Raw genomic sequence first — 21292 nt, 5'->3', positions numbered from 1 at the left:
AAATCTGTAAAGCACTAAGCGTGCAACTACCCGTGATCAAGGCGGTCACGCCAAAACGCGTTGGGTAAAAGTGGCTTGATTTTGATGAATAAACCACCGTGAAGCCGCAAGACTGTGTTTGGACTTTCATTGGGAAGGAGTGCATCGGATGCGTTGTTGCATTGTGGAACTTAATCTAAGACAGGGATTCTCGGACCCTGAGATGGCACCGCGGTATAAGCGTCCCGGTAACTTCTGACAATGTGGCTCGATATATATATATATATATATATATATATATATATATATATATATATATATATTATCTACTGGCGGTCGCCAGTAGATAGTTATAGTTAGGATCGTGTTTCCATAGGAAATCCGCAACATTCTATTTTGAATAACTTTGTCGCCGATTGACGAATCCTCGCGAAATTTTCAAAATAGGTGGGGCGCTCCGCTCCGCTCCTTCCCTGAACATCTTGGGGGGGATTCGTCAAGCGGGGGCTGAGAAAAAGGGGGGGTCCCAAAACGCGTTTTCCCCATGCATTTTTCCATAGGACCTTTAGTCCAAGCTACAGCCCGAACGGCTGAACAGAATTACTTGAAATTTGGCAGAGAGGTAGTCCTCAGGTCAGGGATGTGCCTTTTGCAGGTCTGGTGTAAATCTGTTCAGTATTTCCTGAGAAAATAGCATTTAAATCAATATATATATCTATAGGCGCGCTCCGAGCGCGTACGGTAAGCTTACCGTACGCGCACGCTGCCGTGCGCGAGCTTAATTCTGATTGGTGGTTACATGACTGTAAACATTCAAATCGGTCGAAATCAGGAAGTGTCAGCCGCCATTTTGTGTGTCTCACACTGATAAACAAAGGTGGAGAACGTGAAAAGGGGGCAACGAAGAGAGTTGCAGACCCCCTAGCGTTTGTCAGGGGGTCCAAGAAGGACCCAAAAGTATGAAAAATACATTTTATATTTTTTTTAAAAATCGCGGGGTGCGCGTACGGTAAGCTTACCGTACGCGCACGGCAGAAAAAAATCATAAAAAAAAAATAGAATTAAAAATCATTTTTGCAATTTTATTGGATTACCATTGGAAATTTCATCAAAAAAGAATTAAAAAATTACCATTTGGCCTAAAGGAAAGGTAACAATTTGTATTGTGGACTTCTTTGACACATATTATTTTGGTGATTATGCTTATGCAACAAAATTTTCAGACGATATTTATTGGAAATAGTTATTGTTCTAAGATGATATTTACATTTCTATAAAGGTATGTTTTAGTGAGAAGAGATTCTGGGCTTTTTTTAAACAATCTTTCAGATTGTTATTTTTTTTGCCCGCTGTTAAGTGATGAATGCAATTGCTTTCACGATTTACAATAAAATGCAATATATTCTGATAACAGCAAAAAAAGGGCAAAAAATTGTTTTTTAAATATGAAAATATGTGTACTGTATTCTAAAATGTGTTATTAAATATTAATACTTTTTTCTTTTTTTTCAGATTGAGAAAGAAAATTTAGGAAAAAATAAACCTTTTTTCTAGCAATTTAAATAAACCATTTATTGATAAATAAGTTATCTTGTTGGTCAGGTAAGTGTGAAATTTCTGTATTTATCACACATTTAGTTTCATGCTCCCTTTTTTTCACTTCTCCTCTCTCTGCTTTTAACATTTCCGTTGTAGTCCCTCAAGGACCTTGTAAGGTGAAAAAAAAATTTAAAAAAAAAAAAAATGCGCGCACGGTGAAAAAAATAAATAAAAAAATTAATAAAAAAAATATTACAAAAGTTGTGAGGTAAGGTTGGCTCTTAAAAGAGCCGTTGTGTTAATACAGGGACAGAGGAAAGAAAGAATGGGAATATTAACAAGGACCACAGATGTGCTGGTCTATCTTATTGTTTATTAGGGAAATACTGGTCTCCCCATGAACAATTAGACCATAACATCTGGTGCACCTCATTTGTACCCTCTGAAATCGAGGGTTCCTTTCCACAGGAGCAGAAGAGGGTGATGCTCCCACCACAGAGGAAGGGCTCAGCTGAGCTGCCGATGATGTACTCGGCTGAGCTTCTGAGGATGTGCTCGGGTGACTTACTGGAGAGTTTGCTCCAGTATGTCCAGCAAAAGTCCCGGGATGTACATCCCTAATGTGTCTAAACATAGAGAAATTTCCAAAGGAATACTTCTTCCTTGGATTCCCTCTAGATAACACACGGTCACAAAGTGTGCAGGTGACTAATGGAGCATTCACCTTTTTCTGCCCCTCTGGAAATGTGAAATATTCCCAAACAAAAGAATTCTTTTGTTTCCTCCTTCTCTGTCTGATGATGCTGCTGCCCTGCTCACTCTCAGAAGAGGACTGCTGCTCTGCCATTGTATCCCAAAGACAATTCAGCTCCTTCTCCTAGGGAATCACAAGCAGTAATGAGGGGAATGGGTGTGGTGTAGGAAGATTCTGGAACTGAAAGTAGTTTAAACCAATCAAAAGTGTTGTTTCTTGATCACATGACCAACCGTACGCGCACGTTAAGCTTACCGAGCGCGTACGGTAAAAGTAGTGGATTGCGGGTGCGCGAGTTATAGTTAGCTGAACTAACTATAACGGGGGAATTTCAATGGTTTTTTACGAGAGAAATGTCCAGCTAACTATAACGTGTGTGAAACCTATGGTTTTTTCAGTGAATTTGCAAGGTTTTTTAAATGCTAATTCCTAACTATAACGTGTGTGAAACCTATGGTTTTTTCAGTGAATATACATATATATATATATATATAAAAAAATTGCGTGGAGTGACCGTGACAGATATCTAAAAGAGATTGAAGAGTTAGAAATCATTATTGCGGCTAAACCAGATACTAAAACTAAAGAAGAATTGAGACAAGCTATGAAGGAACGTCTAATCAGCTACCAGGAAAAAATCAAGACGAGGAAACATACCAAATTCAATCGAGATGCTAGAGACTACGCCCAGGGCAGCATACTCACTTTTGCACGAAAAGTTGATGGACCACGGAGAGCATTAAAAAATGCAGCCCCTCAGAATGTCGAAGTACGGGATACTTCAGAATCCAATGTGAGCACTGACGCGGAACAGTCAGGTGATGATGCTGGTGATACTATAGTGCCCTCCTCTGTACAGAGTAGTTTTTTTAGAAGAATTCCATTTGATGCGGAATTCGCGACAACGAAGGGGACGCGGCAGATCACAGATGACAAGAAGACAAAACGCGGCCGGAAACCGAGACGGGGTGGCCGCGCACAATCAAGATCCAGGCCAAGGAGTAGCGGGGAAAACTCGCAGCAAGAGGGGGTTCAAGAAGTAGAAGCAAATGAAGACCTAACCATCATTCATTTAACCTCAAGTAAATTAACGGAGGATCAACAATCAGTACTAAAGACAGGATTGACCTTTTGCCCATCTAAAAGATGTGAGTACACACAAACCCGCATTGACTTATATTTGTTCACCAGGAAGCTAAAATTGAAAAAATTCTTTCATCTCAGGAGTATACAACATGATACTGGTGACCAGTATAATCTACCTAGTACAACCTCCGCATCATCAACGGCTCTTACAGGTGAAGATTTAGGCACGCTATGAATTTTATCTAGCCAACAAGATCATGATGTACTTAATGTGACTCAGGATGTTTCCTGTATTCAAAGCTTTGGCATAGAACAGCGTGCCCCGAAAACGAATTTCAAACAACAATCAACTTTCGTACCAATGTCCTCTTATGGCACTATAGATATCTTTGAAGACTCAATGAAAAAAGACCTTATGAAATTGAGACTTACAACATCCAAGGATTTACAGAATAATCTTACCAGAAGACAACGGACTGCCCTCTCAGAACAAATGAATGATCCTGATTTAATTTGTAAACCTTCTGACAAAGGAGGCAACGTGGTATTGATGACTCGTAAGTTTTACGAAGATGAGGCGTTAAGACAACTTTCGGATAAGACATGTTACCTTCCAATCTCTAAATCTGACGATATTGCAAGCATTGATCAGTATCATGTACTTATTCAAAAATGGTTTGATCGTCATATGCTTAATTATAATGAATTTAAGTACTTAACTTGACCTCATCCTGTCACAGCCACTTTTGACCATTTACCCAAAGTACATAAAAATCCAGTAAGACCACCGGGCCGCCCTATTGTGTCTTCCACGGGGTGTCTCACAGAACACATGTCTCAGTATATTGATTTTTTCTTGTCAGAATTTGTACAAACATTATCTTCGTATATCAAAGATACTACACATTTTATTAACAACATAATGGATATACCATGGGAATCCGACATGCTCATGATTGTTCTTGACATCACAAGTCTTTATACGTGTATGAAACATGAGAAGGGTGTCCATGCAGTTCAGTATTTTCTTAAAGGCAGATCTCTGCAATTTACTGAACACAATACCATGCTTACTGAATTTATTTTGTTCTGTCTAAATAACATTTTTTTATTCAATAAACACTACCGACAAATTCAAGGGACGGCTATGGGCACCTGCTTCGCCCCCAGCTATGCGAATTTATTCGTAGGCTGGTGGGAGAAGCAGGTCGCCTGGGCCGAACCATACAATCACTGGACTCAATGTATCATTTTATGGTACAGATATATAGATCTGTTGATCTTATGGAAGGGTTCTAAAATTGAGGCAGAGAAGTATATTTCAGCATTGAATGACAATACTTTGAACCTTCACTTCAGTGGACAATTCAGTACTTCGCAAGTTCCTTTACTAGATCTTAAAGTTTTTGTGCAGGATGGGAACATTTGTACTACTCTTTTCAGAAAGGAAACTGCAGAAAATTCGGTACTGGAAGCACACAGTAGCCATCAAAAATCCCTAAAAAATAGTATCCCCTATGGGGAACTATTACGTCTTAAAAGAAATTGCTCTCGGGATGTTGACTTTCAGTGTGAGGCTTCAGCTGCTATTGAAAGATTTAAATTGCGAGGCTACAGCCCCGATTTGTTAACTAAAACCTTAACTAAAGTCAATAGAATACCGCGGCAATCTCTATTAGTAACCCGAAGAATAGATAATGAGACAGAACAAGATACTTGCAGATTTATCACTACCTTCTCTAATGAGACTGGCCCTTTGAGAAAGATTCTCTGTCGGAATTGGCATATCCTTAAATCAGATGGAGTAATTGGCGATTCTCTACCGGCTTATCCACAGTTAACCTTTAGAAGGAGTAAATCCTTAAAGGATAAACTGGTTAAAAGCCATTACGAACCAACACCGTTCGTCCAACGCATCAGCAATTTGACTGGTTTCTTCCCTTGTCTCAAATGCAAGGCATGCAGAAATAGCAAAAAGGTACTCACCTATAGTGTTCCAGGTATGGAAAAACCAAGGAGTATTAACACATTCCTAACGTGCAATACTCCCTTTTGCGTATATTGTTTAACATGTCCTTGCAACAAGAAAATATATCGGTAGCACGATCCACCCTACCAAAAGACGTTTTTTGGAACATGCCCGAGCCATTGAAAAACAAGATCCTACCTACCCTGTGGCCAGACACTTCGCTAAACACCATAATAGTGAGAGAAATTTATTAACATTCTTTTGTCTAGTCCATGTTCCAATTAGTGATCGAATAGGTAATCGTGAATTGAAATTAAGAAGACTGAAATCTCGTTTTATAATTGATCTCCAAACCACGGCTCCCAATGGCCTAAATACTGAAGAAGAATTGGCATGTCACTTAGGGTAGATTACAGTTACTGAGTTCTTCGTATAGGTTTATTGGATTAAGATTTATGGAATGCTGAAGATTTATGTGCTTGTCTTCTTTTGTTTGAATTTATTATTTATTAAGTCTGTGCATTGGAGATTGCCCATACAGGGCTTGATTGAGTCACGATACATGCAGACTGGATGTCCATCGTTCTCTATTTTGCTTAAAAGTGGCATCAACAATGTAATCATTATTGAATGGATTTCATTTGCCCATACAGGGCTTGATTAAGACTTGATGCCTACTAATTAATTTCAGTGTATTAGCACTATATAAGGAGTTCGATTTTCATTGATTGTTTGGTATTATTAAGCTGCCTCGCAATTCGTCATTTTCAATGTTGATTTATGTTGGCACAATCATGTCACCATGCGAGATTAACGCTTTTTATCATTTATAATAATTCGCTATTTTGTGAAAGTCTTTCGTTCATGTTGATTACTAATGAACCGGAAGTGTAAATAATGAACCGGATATAATTGCACCCAATGAACTGTACCCTGTAAACACAGAGGAAAAAGGCGCTAATGCCGAAACGCGTCCTGGCGTCTATCTCGGAATAATAAATTATAATATCCGAGTACCGTGTTTGTGTGCGGTCCCCTTCATTCTTCGAGTGGAGTTCTAGAGCTGAATATATATATATATATATATATCCAAGAAAGAAGTGACTCAAACAGATAGATTCACCAAAAAACAAAAATATATTTCCACTACAACGTTCAGCTTCCGCCTTCCTCAGGTAGTACAAGATGGTTTGCTCAGTGGCTGAACAGATGACACAGCTGAATTTTCAAAAAGCATCATGAGTGAAGATTCCATTTGGAATGTGGAATCAATGCAGTCCTGAGAGCTCTTGAGACATGCAGTAATCAGGTTATATTGTCAGTAATGTTCAGTCCATCTGGATGCAGTGATTTTAAACGGTACATCCAGAAGTTTTTCCTGGAGTCCAGTAGTTCTTCCTTTGAGACATGTTCCACAGGGAAAATATTCAAATCTGATAGTGAATGATCCACAAGGTTAAAATGATTGACTACAGGCCGCTTAATTTTCGTATTAATTATTGCTTATATGTGGTTCCTGAATCATGTACGGAGGTCATTCACTGTTTGGCCTACATATTGTTTTTTACAGCTTTGCCGTTGGCACTGAATCACATAAATAATGCATGTTGAGCGACATGTAAGATGCTGCTTTATTGCATAGGTCCTTCTCGTAACAGAACTAGTTACTGATGAGGTTTGTAAAAGGTATTCACATGTGATGCACCTTTTAGAGTCACAGCAATGAACCCCTGCATTTGTTACAGCTTGCTTAAATTCAGCTCTCACAATAAGAGATCGTAAATTTGAAGCTCTGCGGTAAGCAATGACTGGCAGTTTTGGAAAAACCTTTTGCAATTTTTCACAAGTGGACAGTAAGGAAAATGTTTTTTGCATTATATTTCTGTAGTTGGGAGCTGATGGATGATAATCAACTACAAATGGAGTTCTGTCACTTTTGTTTCTGGTTTTGGTATTCCAAATAAATGCTTCTCTGGGTAACTGCAAAGACTTGTCAATTTGTTGCTGTATGATATGCAGAGGATAGCCTCGCCTTCTAAATAATATAGCAAGTTCCTGTAGATGGTCTTTACAGGTTTCCTCATTGCTGCAGATGCGTCTTATTCTGGATGCTTGGCTGTAGATGATGCTCAGTTTAGTGTGGTGTGGGTGACATGAAGTCCAGTTTAGATACAAATGAGCATCTATAGGCTTGTGGTACAGATCAGTTGTAATTTTGTGTTCGTGAATGGTGAGTAGCACATCCAGAAAAGGGAGATAATGCTTCTCTTTGGTATTGCTGCTGGTAAATTTGATGGTAGGATGGATATTGTTGATATAAGCTGTAAATTGTTCCAATGTTCTACTTCCTGCATTCCATATTATAAATATGTCCTCAATGCATCGTAGCCATACCAGTGGTTTGATGCTAGAAGTAGCAAGTATACAGTTCTCTAGTTTGCTCATGAAGATATTTGCATAGGCTGGAGCCATCCGAGTGCCCATGGAAGTCTCTTGTATCTGCAGATAGTGTTTACCATTGAACGTAAAATTGTTGGATTAAAGGATAACTCTAGCAAAGTTGGTAAGCACATTTGTTGATGGCTTTTTTTACAGTTCTTTTATTAAGAGCTTCAGATAATGCCATAAGCCCATCCTCATGTGGTATATTGGTGTATAATGATGTAACATCAAATGTAGCCAAAAGAGTATCATCATAAAATGTGTAGGTTTGGTTTAATTTTTCAATAATCTGAAGGAAGTGACTGGTATCTTTAACAAATTATGGAAGTTCCTGTACTATGGGCTGGAGGTGCAGGTCGACAAATAAAGATAGTCTCTCAGTGGCGGTGTCATTGCCAGAGATGATGGGACGGCCAGGATAATTCACTTTGTGAATTTTGGGAAGCATATAAAATCTCCCAGGTCTTGGTTTGGGATGAACAAGGATATCTGCTGTTGTTTTATCAATGAGGTTTAAGCTCCTGTACCTTACAACCATGTTTTTAATTTCTTCGTTCAAGTCTTCAGTGGGATCAGTTTCTAAATGTTTGTAAGTGTTGGTATCCATTAGTTGCCTCATTCCTTCCTCAATATAATCACTTACTTTCATGGGAACGACTGCACCACCTTTGTCTGCCGGTTTTATAATGACATCCCTTCTCTGTTGAAGGAGGTGGAGAGCTTTTCTTTCTTCTCGGGTAATGTTATCAAAAATCCTTTTAGGTGTTGATTCTTTGATGAGTTTGTTGATGGATAAAATGTATGTATCAAGAACAGTATTTCTACCACATTGAGGAGTCCATGTTTTGGGATAGCGGAACTTCTTAAATGGATCTGGAAGGTAGCTTAGCAGACAAACATTAGAATTATTGTAAAAGTATTCTGCGAGTCTGCCTCTTCTCTCGAAGGTTTTTAGGTCTCTCATCATATTAGCCGTATTATGGTCCTTCGGTACAGGACAGAAATAGAGGCCTTTGCTCAAGAGGTTCAATTTATCTGGTGATAGGAGCCCACCAGTCAAGTCAATAACTGGGTCGGATGTCCGGAAGGGTTGTAGCTGGCTGATACTATGCAGTCTTTTTTGTCTTATAAATCTGCTGTTCTTTTTATGCTGACAAGAAAATCTCCAAAAACAGAATGATTTACAAAGTGGTTGGTTGGAAGAGGAGGTATATAAAATCTTAACATATCTCTTTTTAGTTTTGCAGATTTAATTTCAATAGCATTCCTGGCAGTCATCTTTTTTACTACTGTAATCCTCTGTAGTAAGTGTGCCACTTCAGAGTCACATTTTGTGTTATTTAAAAGTTCCAGTTCTTTTTGTAGCTTGGCTTTAAGCATCTGCATGTTTTGAATGGTTACTTTAATAGATACCAATAGTAGGGCCATTGATGAGTTATGCAGTAAAATATTCCATGTAGCGGACCATTCACAACTAGTTAGTTTAAAAGGTGGCTTAGACTTAACCTCCAACCCCATAGGATAGATGTTAAGTTTTTTATAGATTTGTAAATGTGCTATTGTAAATTGGCACTTACTGATTTTCTCCTGGATGAACAGCGCATTTCTAGGATGTAGATTTGTTCTTGACATGGTGGTTGCTTCTTGCTTGAGTGTCGGATCCAGGGAGGATACAGGTTTGTAATCCTAAAAACGGTATACTTGAAGCTGAAGAATCACAAGAACACAACAGCCAGCCAGGGCAAAAGTCTGGATCCAAAAGGATACAATGAATCACAAAGAAATATCCAAAAAAGAAGTGACTCAAACAGATAGATCCACCAAAGAACAAAAATATATTTCCACTACAAAGTTTCAGCTTCCGCCTTCCTCAGGTAGTACAAGATAGTTTGCTCAGTGGCTGCACAGATGACACAGCTGTATTTTTTAAAAAGCATCATGAATGAAGATTCCATTTGGAATGTGGAATCAATGCAGTCCTGAGAGCTCTTGAGATATGCAGTTATCAGGTTGTATTGTCAGTAATGTTCAGTCCATCTGGATGCAGTGATTTTAAACGGTACATCCAGATGTTTTCCCTGGAGTCCAGTAGTTCTTCCTGTGAGACGCGTTCCACAGGAAAAATCTTCAAATCTGATAGTTGAATGATCCACAAGGTTAAAATTATTGGCTACAGGCTGGTCAAATTTCGTATTAATTATTGCTGATTTGTGGTTCCTGAATCTTGTACGGAGGTCATTCATTGTTTGGCCTACATATTGTTTTTTACAGCTTTGCCTTTGGCACTGAATCACATAAATAATGCATGTTGAGCGACATGTAAGATTTTGCCTTATTGTATTGGTCCTTCTCGTAACAGAACTAGTTACTGATGATGTTTGTAAAAAGCATTCACACATGATGCACCTTTTAGAGTCACGGCAATGAACCCCTGCATTTGTTACAGCTTGCTTAAGTACAGCTTTCACAATAAGAGATCGTAAATTTGGAGCTCTGCGGTAAGCAATGACTGGCGGTTTTGGAAAAACCTTTTGCAATTTTTCACAAGTGGACAGTAAGGGAAATGTTTTTTGCATTATGTTTCTGTAGTTGGGAGCTGATGGATGATATTCAACTACAAAGGGAGTTCTGTCACTAATACATATATATTTCCTTGACCTTAGGCAATAATGATACAACAAACGGAGCCGACATTAATTGCAGTATGTACAAAATCTTATTTATTTCACGTTAGCCACAACGCATTTAGCAGACACGGCGGCCTTGGTCACACACAGGTTACCTGCCAATCAATGGCCTTATCTTTCCAGGGGTTCAACTACCACCAAAGAAACACTACCTGTTTACATGACATTACCAGGTACTGTCTTCCAACTCGAGTTTCAATCACTCGACAATTAAAACATAGACACAGCATCAAACTAATTTTGGGGCGAAAGGGAAGTGATTATAAAAATGTAAGGTATGATGTGCCTGCACTAAACATTCATACATTTTGAATATTTCACAGTACAAAATGAATCAGACTTCAAGTGTCTATACTTAACAGGATAAGTGTCAAAGTACAGTTTGTCTGCTCAAAATAGGTAAACATTCATATAGTTTAAATGTTCGTGGTGTGAATTGAAACCAATCAAGGTTTCATCGTCTATATCAACTAGACAAGTGTCAAATTGAGGTGCACAATTAATTTACCCAACTCAAATATAGCTTCCAAAATTGCAGGCTAGTGCCCAATTAATCAAAGAATCATATGTCACCTCTAATGCCTCCATTCGGCTAGTGCCTTATGAAGCCATTTGTAGTTCCAAACCCTCAGGAGTGGGCCTTGTTTGCAAGAAGTCAGTTTAAATGTCATCTTGGTTTCTTAAATGCTACTGGATTACAACGATTGTCACACCATAGAAAGTAAAGACAGGAGTGAAATTCTTCGTCATAATTAAGCCCATTGGGTTTTCTACTGTCAAGTGTAAGGATGTATCTTTAACATTTATTTTTTTTAAATTTTTTGTAGTTCTCATTTGCCGATTTTTGTATTAGGTGTCAAAAGGATCCAAGCGGCTGCAGCAATCTGAAAGATCTCGGCCTTTCGCCCAGGGGAGGGATGTATAAACATCCCAAGCCTTTTTTTGTTTGCTTTTTGTGCTGCCAACCTGGAAACTACCCCTTTAAACAGGTGCTGAGCTTTGGACTACGGAACCGATGAAGAGGGGGATGCCTCCTTCCCATTCAAGCTACCTGTGTATCATGTTGTTAATCATCCAACCAGTGAAATAAATCAAATAGAAAAATATTTAAAATGAATGCCTAAAAGCCTAGTCCTTCCCATCAGACAAGGAGGCCTACTTATCAAAAAAAAAAAAAGGACCCTGGTCTGAAAATTGCAAATGAGGATTTTTTTAAAAGTTTTTTTGCCACATGCTCCCTCACCCGATGCAAAAGCGCTTTATTTGCCTTTTCTTGTGGATCCCCCCATCCTGAAAGACCCCCCCACCGAGGAACCCTCTCTATACACTAGAGGTAAACTGATGTTGGATTACCTCATTTGAACTCTCTCGCTATGCTAGGGCAGAAGGATAGAATTCTATACTTGTTGTGCCTTAATCTGTTCGATAAATTTAGTGACTTCACTTTGGTCCCTTAAGTTGTGCATCTTATTATTTCGTATTATCCTAAGCATGTCAGGGAATCGTATGTTCGCGGTAGCTCCCATTTCCCTCAATTCCTGAACAAATTTGCCCAAATCCCATTGCCTGTCCAGGTTATTGATCTTTACCTCCAAAGTCTCAACAGTGCCTTGAATGTTTTGCTGATTTATTTTGGAAATCGCAAATTTCTCCCTGACCTCTGTTAACAGGGTAGATAGGGTTTTCTCCAGTTCAGGGGGTTCAGGGATATTGGTTTGCCTAGAAGCCGCAGTGGGTAATCAATCCTGAACCTGCAGATGGCTTTCCGAGGTCATGAGACGAGAGTTAGTTTGCTCAGGGAACAAGTCTCCTTCTGCCAAAGGACTAAACCTGTTCTCAAGACGTAAGACTCACCCCCTCTCCATTAGCAGAGAACATGCCCTCCATAGCTTCTGGGGGAGCTCTTCTCTTCGTGAGATGGAGCAATGCCCGTGAGGGAGAGACCACTAGGATGCCTTGGGCTTGAACTTTGAAATACGAGCGAAGTGAAAGTGTTACTTTTATGTTCTCTGGATTCTTTTCTGTGTGCCTAGTGCTTACTTTCTTCGGTGTTCTTTCCCCGGGGTTCTTTTTTGTCACAGGTAAGTTGAGGGAGAGCACAGGATGTTTTGCCGCTTAATAATCTCAGGGGGGCTGGAGGGGCAGCGAGGATCTTTTTCTCCACTGGAGCGCTCTGAGTAGTGTCTTCTACCCCCCAAATGTCCCTATTCCTCAGTGCGTATCTATTTATTCTGCTCATGAGCCCTTCTCTAAATTCTTCTCTAGATTCTTCGTTGTTTTTGGAAGTGGCCACTTTGTATTTTAATAAACCCCCTTCTTTAGTACTAACACTGATAATTCCAGAGTCCCACTTACTCCTCCTTACCGGAGTCATCAGGGGGGCCTGAATGACATGTCCCCGCTATGTCTCTTGCTGAATAGTGCAGCCTTTGACCTGACCTGCAACTCGGTAACCCCTTCTCCCTGGAAAGCCGATCCTTGCAACCGCATGGGGTCCCCGGCTGAGCCGCGCTGCAGCCTCGCCCACACGCCTCCTCACGGCTCTGTCTCTGCCCCGTCGTGTTTGGCATGGAGACTTCTGCCGAGAAGTGGAGCCCCCGAAGCTTCCCGTGACCTGCGCGGCCGTCGAGCACACGGGCGACCCCCCCACCACACCACCTTCCCCGCTTCAGGCATGGACCTCCACGGCACAGGTACGTTTTAAGCACGATCCTCCGCTAGCTCACAAGAGAGCTTGTGACCTGCACTAGTTGTCGGCCGCCATGTTCCTCACGAAAAACCATTAGCGTGAGGATGCATCTTGTTTCAAGCTCACGTAAAGCTCTTACACAATCACCACCCCTTTTAGTTGTCGGGACTGCATCTATCACAAAGTATTTAACTTTCGTAGGGTCTTCCTGATGTGTAGTCTCACAGTGTCTATGAAACAGCATATGATCTGTCAGCATTGCTGATCGCCCTCATGTGCTGCAGGATTCTCTTATGGACTGGGGGGGATAGTCCTCAAACACCCATTTTTTTATTACCCTTACAGCTCAGTACTCCAAAACCCTAGAAATACCCTTAAAACTCATCCCCCGTGGCCCGGCCTCCTGGAGAAGTGTGGCTCAATGATTAGAGCGGCAGACCCTGATGCAGAGGTCTAGCCCGGGACCAGGGTTCAATACCCCGCCTCGGCGGGTCTTGGGCTCAAAAATTCCACGGACCTGATAATTCTCGCCTCGGTGCCATTCCAATCATGGAGTCCCACTCTGCAACTCTGGGCAATAGCTTGCTTAATCTCCACAACGGCCCCCACAACGCTAAGGATGCCTGGCCTCCACTTTGGGGGTGCCCAGGAGTGGATGCCTCACAAGGAAAGCCAGGATGGGTTCCACAGCGGTATTCGTACAAGCGCCTTGAGACCCTTGCGGGTGAGTAGTGCGCTATACAAGTATCAATTTACATTTACAATTTACATGTTCCTGGGTACCCTGGTGCCCACCCAGGGAACTGAGTGTGCAGTTTTAGGGACCGCAGGGGGAGCCTCATTACCATTGCGGTCCCTAACATTGCTTGGATGCAGGGAGCCGCTCAATATACAGCTCACTGCATGCAGGAGCAATCCTTTCGTCTGTTTCACTGCCAGCTGGCAAGGAAACAGATGAAAACTCCAATCCCAGCAAGCGGGAGCAGTTTTACTGCTCCCACTTATTGGGAGCGGAGTTACTGTTTGCTCGGACTTGACGGGAGCTGTCAAAGCTCCCACCAAGCCAAAGCAAACAGATATGTCCCAGGGGTAGGCACGTTGGAACATAGGGAGACAACCCTGAGGGGTGGCAGTCCCCAGGGCCATTAATAGCTCCAGGAGAGGTGCTGTGTGGCCTCCTCCTTTCTGTTTCCATAGCCTGGAGATGGTGGTTCCCGATCCCGTACATGGCCCGGGAAGGGGGCCGTTTGACCCCCCTTTCCGTTTGGCCATTCCCCAGGGAGGTGGTGGTCACTGGGGCTAAATATGGCCTGGGAGAGGGGCCACACAGGTATCCCTTTTCTCTTTTTCTTTCTTTTGTGTCCTTGCGAGGTGGTGGTCCCAGGGCAATTACAGAGTAAGGGCAGGGTCCGTAAGTCCCCCCATCTTCTTAATTGAAAAGCCCTGGGGAGGTGGTGGTCCCCAAGACCTTTAAAGGCCCAAAGAAGAGGGCCATGTGCCCCCCTCCTATAAACATTATCCCCAGGAAAGGGGCAGTCCCCGGGTGAAAAGCTTCCAATGTGAAGAGGGGCGCATTCACCCTCCTCTATAATTAAATTTAAAATGGATGCCCACTGGACCTATCCACCCGAAGTGCTAATAGAAAAAAAATAAATCGCAGGAACCAGCAGTTTTTATTTTATTTATTTTCCGGCAGGTGTCCTGGATCCAGCCATGACAACTGCCAAAATATAAAAATAAAATGCATTTTTGACCTGGCGGGGTCCCAGGGGTGCCCCAACACCAGGGCTAGGGGGTCAGGGTATTTCTACCTTGCTCCATTTTCTTTTTTTTTAAAAACATTTTCGTGGGACTCAGCTGAGACGGTGTCCCAAGATGGCTGCCAACATTTCCTGCTTGAAGTTTTGGCAGCCAATCAGATTTCAACACAGGGACTGTCTCAACATATACAAGTTTGGATTTCTTTTAATAAGTCTAAAACTTCCGAACAGATTTATGTCAAATAACAAAAAGCATACTTACTAGACCAAGAGCTAGCTTTCTGCCACATTTGATTTGGTGTAAATCCGTCCAGCAGTTTGAGATCTAATGGTGTCTAAAATCACTATAGGAATTAACATGGGAATGCAATTATGTGTTTAACCTCTCACCCCCTTCCCCCCTTTTCTTGGCCCCCGGATGATGGATCACCGCCGAAACTTTCCATGAACATCTACAATCACCAGGGCACTTTTTTGAAACATGCTACAAGACTGGGCAGAGAACAGTTCAGAATCTTCACAGAGAATGATGGGAATCCAAATTAAGTATACCAAAAGTGACCGAGAAACAATTTTGGTGAAGATAGAAACACTTCAACAAAGAATCAAGTCAGCACCCAAATAAAGACGAAGTGTCAAAACACAAAAAAGAAATGATAGCTAGATCACAGAAGTATGAATCAATAATGAAAGATCAAAAGTCTACAAAGTTTATGCAAGATAAAATAGATCAGAATGGTCATATTTACACTTTCTCACAGATTTGATGATCTGCAATGACAGCAATTATCAGACAAATCCACTGTAACCCTGCAAGTACAGAACACAGAAACGAGCAACGAACTTAGTTCTGAGGTGGAAATGGGACCGGATGAGGGGACTGCAGCAGGAGGGACTGGATACAGTAGAGACATTCTAACAGTAGTGGAAGAACTACGTTTTTTACGGTTAGACGGGACAGTAAACCTAAGACCGCCCCCTCAAAAAAAGAGAACGTTGGAAATGGAAGAGGAAAAGAAAAAACAGATGTAGGGGCATCCAATCAAGCGGTGAGAACAAAACAGACATGTCAGCAATAACAATGGATATTGGGAACTCTCAAACTATAGTAAACCTCACTGATATTGAACTAACAAAGGAGGAGGAAGGAATAATATCCTTGGGTCTCACCGATTGCACACCAACTAACTTTAATTATAGACAGGCCAGGATTTATTTCTTTAAATTTGTGAGGTGATTAAAACTCGAAAAATATTTTGCTGGCAAACCAAGAGGTACCCAGGAAAACCAACAACCAAGCAATCTAGTGGTAGGAGACATGGATCTACTAGAAGAATTAAATCAATTGGAAAGAGGCACGGAAGGCGAAAATATGGCATGATCAACCATGGAAGTAGCAGATATACTAGGAGTAGACATTTATGGCAGTGCATCGACACCGTTTAAACCTAAATCAGTCTTTCTGTCTGTAATGCCTAGGGACTCTTCAGATATTTTTTCTGAACTGGTAATTTCAGACCTTAAGGAGTTATCCATAGAATCAAGCGAAACGTTCAGGAGTGACAATTTAGGTCAAACACATAGGTATCGTCAGGTGATCAATAAAGTGAAAGACAGGAAAGATGTGGTAGTGCGGTGATCTGACAAAGGGGGCAATATAGTCTTATTGCCCCTCAATACATTTTTAAGTGAGGCCAATAGACAACTCAGTGACAAGGAGTGTTATTGTATGGTCAGTCAAATCAATGTATCGAAATGGAGAGGGTTGGGCTGACAACACAAGAAGAATTTCAGTTTTTGAGAGTTGAACATCCGGTAACCCCAAAACTATCCCTCTTTTCAAAGGTCCCTAAAAATATCCAGAACCACCCTGGCAGATCGATAATATCAGCCTTAGGGGGTCTATTTGAGACCACCTCACAATATATTGATTACTTCCTCAAAGAATATTTTTCATAATGGACACAGGGGATTTCTTACGTAGGATATACGACTTAGTATGGAACGACTCCTATGTCTTAATAACTATGGATGTCGCTGCACAGTATACCAGCATTTCACATCAAGATTGCATTAGAGCTTTAAAGCACTATTTAGACACTAGACTGATAAAACTTCACCAGCACGCCCAAAGGATTCTCGAAATTACTCAATAGTGCCTATAGAACAATTTCTTCCTATTCAGGCAAGAAACATATAGACAGGTCAGGAGGACGGCTGTGGGCACTTGCTTTGCCCCCAGTCATGGTAATTTGCATATGGGCTTGTGGCAGGAGCAGGTGCTCGCAGTCGACTATGCCCAGGAGTGGTCCGAGAACATAGTCCTTCCGGACAATAACAACCTCAATCTCTCCTTCACAACAAATATAAGTACGACAGAGGTACATTTTTTAGACCTAGTCATATATGTGAAAAGCAATTAAATCTACACAAAATAATTCAAAAAGCCCACAGAAGGGAATTCTATACTTCATGCAAGTAGCTTTAACCCAATAAAATTGAAAAACAGCATCCCCTATGTGGCGAATCTACTCATGAGACGCAAAAGTAGCGATGTAAATACATTAGAAGGGATACAGTGGAGCTTAATGAGAGATTCCAAGCACGAGGATATAGTAAGAAAATTTTGGATACAGCCAAGGAGAAACCAAATTCTAAAAAGAGAGATAAACTACTGTTCAAGACAAGGAAGACAAAGCCAGCTGTAGTTGGTTCTGGTCAAATGAGATTGATATACAACCAAAAGAAATACCAAAGCTGTTCCTTAAGCGAGTGAGACGGACCAGGTGGTGTGCATACAATCGATGTGGATGCCACGAAGTCGGATATGGGAGCCCTCACACAACCATCAGGGTGTTGTGCCTCACACACCCATCAGGATGTAATGCATCATCGGGCTGCTCCTACGTCGAGTCGGCTGGTGCAATACCCGACGGGCTCTTTTTATGGAGCGCTCTTATGGAGATCTTTTTATCCAAACAGCCGTTAGGTGAGGTGGGAGTGAGGGGCTCTATTGTAATGTAGATGAAGATGAATAGTGGGGAATATAAAATAGGGAAGGGAGTGCTGTCTCAATCAATTTATTATGAAGCCTCCTTACCTAGTTAAAAAATATATGTGAGGTAAAGTGTTAGTAACTATAATTATGCACTAGGTTATAAACACTGCCTCGTTTGGGGTCAACATGTTTCTCGCTCTAACTGAGAATTACTCTAGCGATTCTTCAGGACCTAGTGTATTCTATCTACATATAAGCTGTACATCTAATTTACAGTCAGCATTCTTATAGGTTTTACCTGCAACTCGGTCTACCTGTGGAAAGGAAGGAAAGGAAGACCAAGGTGATTAAAGAATGCATGAACACAGTTTATTGTGTTTACAAGGTGCGTCTCGTGAGCTAAGTGTGTGCAGCTGCAGTGACGGTGCACACTAAAGGTAAAAACAAAAAACACACAAGCCATGTGATGTGATCACTCCACAACGTGTCGTATGGTTTAAAACTTTTTTAATGTCCTTTTTGTTCTCCATATCTTAGCTGCAACAACTGGTTGCTGCATCACTAGAGCCATCGTTTTAGACCACTCCACACGATCACGTCCACCATAGGCCAATGGGCACACACCTACCACTGTAATTTACAGTAATGGAGGGCCAAGGGTTAAGTTTTGGTGAAGCTTTTGCCGATGAGATCCTAAGCGCCCCCTCTATCTTGGGAGCCGATGGAGGGTCAGCCACAGGGAGCCAGTCGGAAGACTGGCAATCCCTATCTTCAATGAAAAGAGACTGGGTCAAGATCACCCTTCACGGCGCCCTCATGACTGAGTATCTGAGGGCAAATATTGCCCCAAACGGGTTAATAGTTAAAATCTTCCCTCGTATCTTTCTAGAGGATGGCACTTTTAAAGTTGACTGGTCCCAGGATTCCTGGAAATGTACCAGAGACCTCCTTATCTTGATTATCAGCACTGCTAAAAGACTAGCAGAGGCCCTATTGGTGAGAATCCAATTGGCAGAAAGCGCATTAAAAAGCGCAACCGTATCTACCCTTTACAAGACCAAACTTTCAGAAATCAATAATGAAATGGCTGAACATCGCGAGTACCTAATAAAACAAAAAGTTAAGAAACTACAGAGAGACGTGAGCAATTTCGATAAAGAAAAAGTCTATCCCTACCTGAAAGAAGACTTTATACCTATGCATTACATCCTGATGGGTGTGTGAGGCACAACACCCTGATGGTTGTGTGAGGGCTCCCATATCCGACTTCGTGGCATCCACATCGATTGTATGAACACCACCTGGTCCGTCTCACTCGCTTAAGGAACAGCTTTGGTATTTCTTTTGGTTGTATATTGTAGGGCTCACCTAGCTGGACCGTCTTTCCAAAGCCCTGTTCGCCCCCCTTTTTCTCCTCAAATGAGATTGATCACAGGGTACTCAGTCTACCATCAGAAACTTAGGGGAATTTTATCCAAGCATTAGAAACTCATAAGAAGTAATCCAGTTATTGGCTAAATTGCACCCAGAAACCCCATAGTGACCTTCAGACGAGCAAAACCCATGCAAAATGAATTGGTAGTGAGTAGCCCTGAAAAGAATCAAGGGGAAACATGACTGAGGGGAAGTCTGGGGTTCCAACGATGTTGCCGATGCAAAGACGGCCAAGACGGGCAAAATACCAGGGAAATTGAGACAATCCTAATAAATACCCCAATGATCATTCGTAAAGCCTACAATTGTAGGAGTGATTTTGTGGTATATGGGCTGCAATGTTCGTTTCCAAAAATATATGTGGAAGCAAAATCCACATGGTTCATGTTAGAATATTACAGCACCTAAGAGCCATAGCCAATGAGTACAGGAGTTACCCGGTTGCTTGCCATATCCATGAGACACATGGGGGTAATTCAAATGAATTGGTCTATTTTGTCATAGACTCTATCCCAAAGGTTTCCAGGGGAGGGAACAGGGAGCTCTAGCTAAGGAGATTAGAATCCTGCTATATAGTATTCCTAAATAGTAAAATTCCAAATGGTTTCAATTCGGACTTCGATTTATTTGTTCATCTGTAAAACATTCTTCACTGTTCTCCTCAGTTCTTCAGCAAAAACCATGAGTAGATTGTCATAGATGGGATAATGAAATTTTTTCATGTAGCAACACTCTTGAAAATCTTCCCTTTTTTATTTTATATTTATTTTTATGTTAATATTGACTTCCAAGCAGACCAAGTGTTATTATACTGAAGGTGGTCTGTAAAAACAATGTGTTGGGCCGAAAAGAATTACAAAATTATGTGCTCAGGAACATAAAAACTAGGATATAAATGGCCTTAAGTACAAAGTGGTTGCCCACTTGCGGGTAAATCTAACAGAGTAAGAGATGTGAATACTAATTGTGGTGCTGATGAATTACCCACTTGGGGAATGATATATATGTTCCAAAAGAAGCAACCTGGGATCCTTCTACATACGTTTTTGGAACATGTCTCAGAACTGTGAAGTGTATGTTTTATGGTATTTTCTATGGTATTTTTTATGGTAGTTGTAAAACTCACCCACTCGGGATTTCTTAATCGTGTTCTAATGTTCCTAAACACAGAACACAACCACCAGAGACCAAAATGCATTCTAGAATAAATGTATCCTAATGGGCTAAGCCGGAAATGAAATACATTTATACTTCTGTACATAAAAGAATTTGTTAGACTTCTGTGGTAGAGAGGTCTACAAAGACAAAAATACTGTGTACAATGAAATTGAATTTACTTTATATTTTCATTTTAACCCAAAAGAGGAGTATATTGCAATTGCAAATGTATACACCCTGCACTGGGCACTTTATTTAGTGTTTCTTTTTTGGTAGAAGAGTAAAGAAAACGGGAGTGATTCTCTCCTGTCCATGCTGTTGTGCATGGTAACCATGACAATATAAAGTGTTAGTTCAATGACGTCTATGTTATGTGAGCAAGGTGGTTTTACCACCGAAACACATCAGAGTCATCTGTAATATAAACTTGATTCCAGCTGCGTCAGTGCCTGTATTTTAAATAGTGGAGCAGGAGTGGAAGCGGATATAGATAGATATAGATAGATATAGATTATATATATATATATATATATATATATATATATAGAATATGAGCCTGTTTTGAATAGAGGAGCGGCTTCCCAGCTCCCCTGGACAGCAGCCTAAGCTTGCTGATTGGCTCTCCAGCACCCAGGCAATCCTGAGCCCTCCTCTCACACCTGCCCAGGCCCCTTAAGGGTTTGCTGGGTGAACCCCAAAACATTCATCGCCATTTTGTGAGCTGCAGTTTCCCTGTGCCCCAGATTGCAGTGAACAAAAGAACTGGAGGTGGTAAGGAGGCAGACTAGAGCTGTCTC

The sequence above is a fragment of the Triturus cristatus genome, chromosome 7 (genome assembly GCF_964204655.1).
Source record: "Triturus cristatus chromosome 7, aTriCri1.1, whole genome shotgun sequence".
Classification (NCBI taxonomy): domain Eukaryota; kingdom Metazoa; phylum Chordata; class Amphibia; order Caudata; family Salamandridae; genus Triturus; species Triturus cristatus.
The sequence above is the reverse complement of the archived record's forward strand: the minus strand, read 5'-3'. Positions refer to the sequence as shown.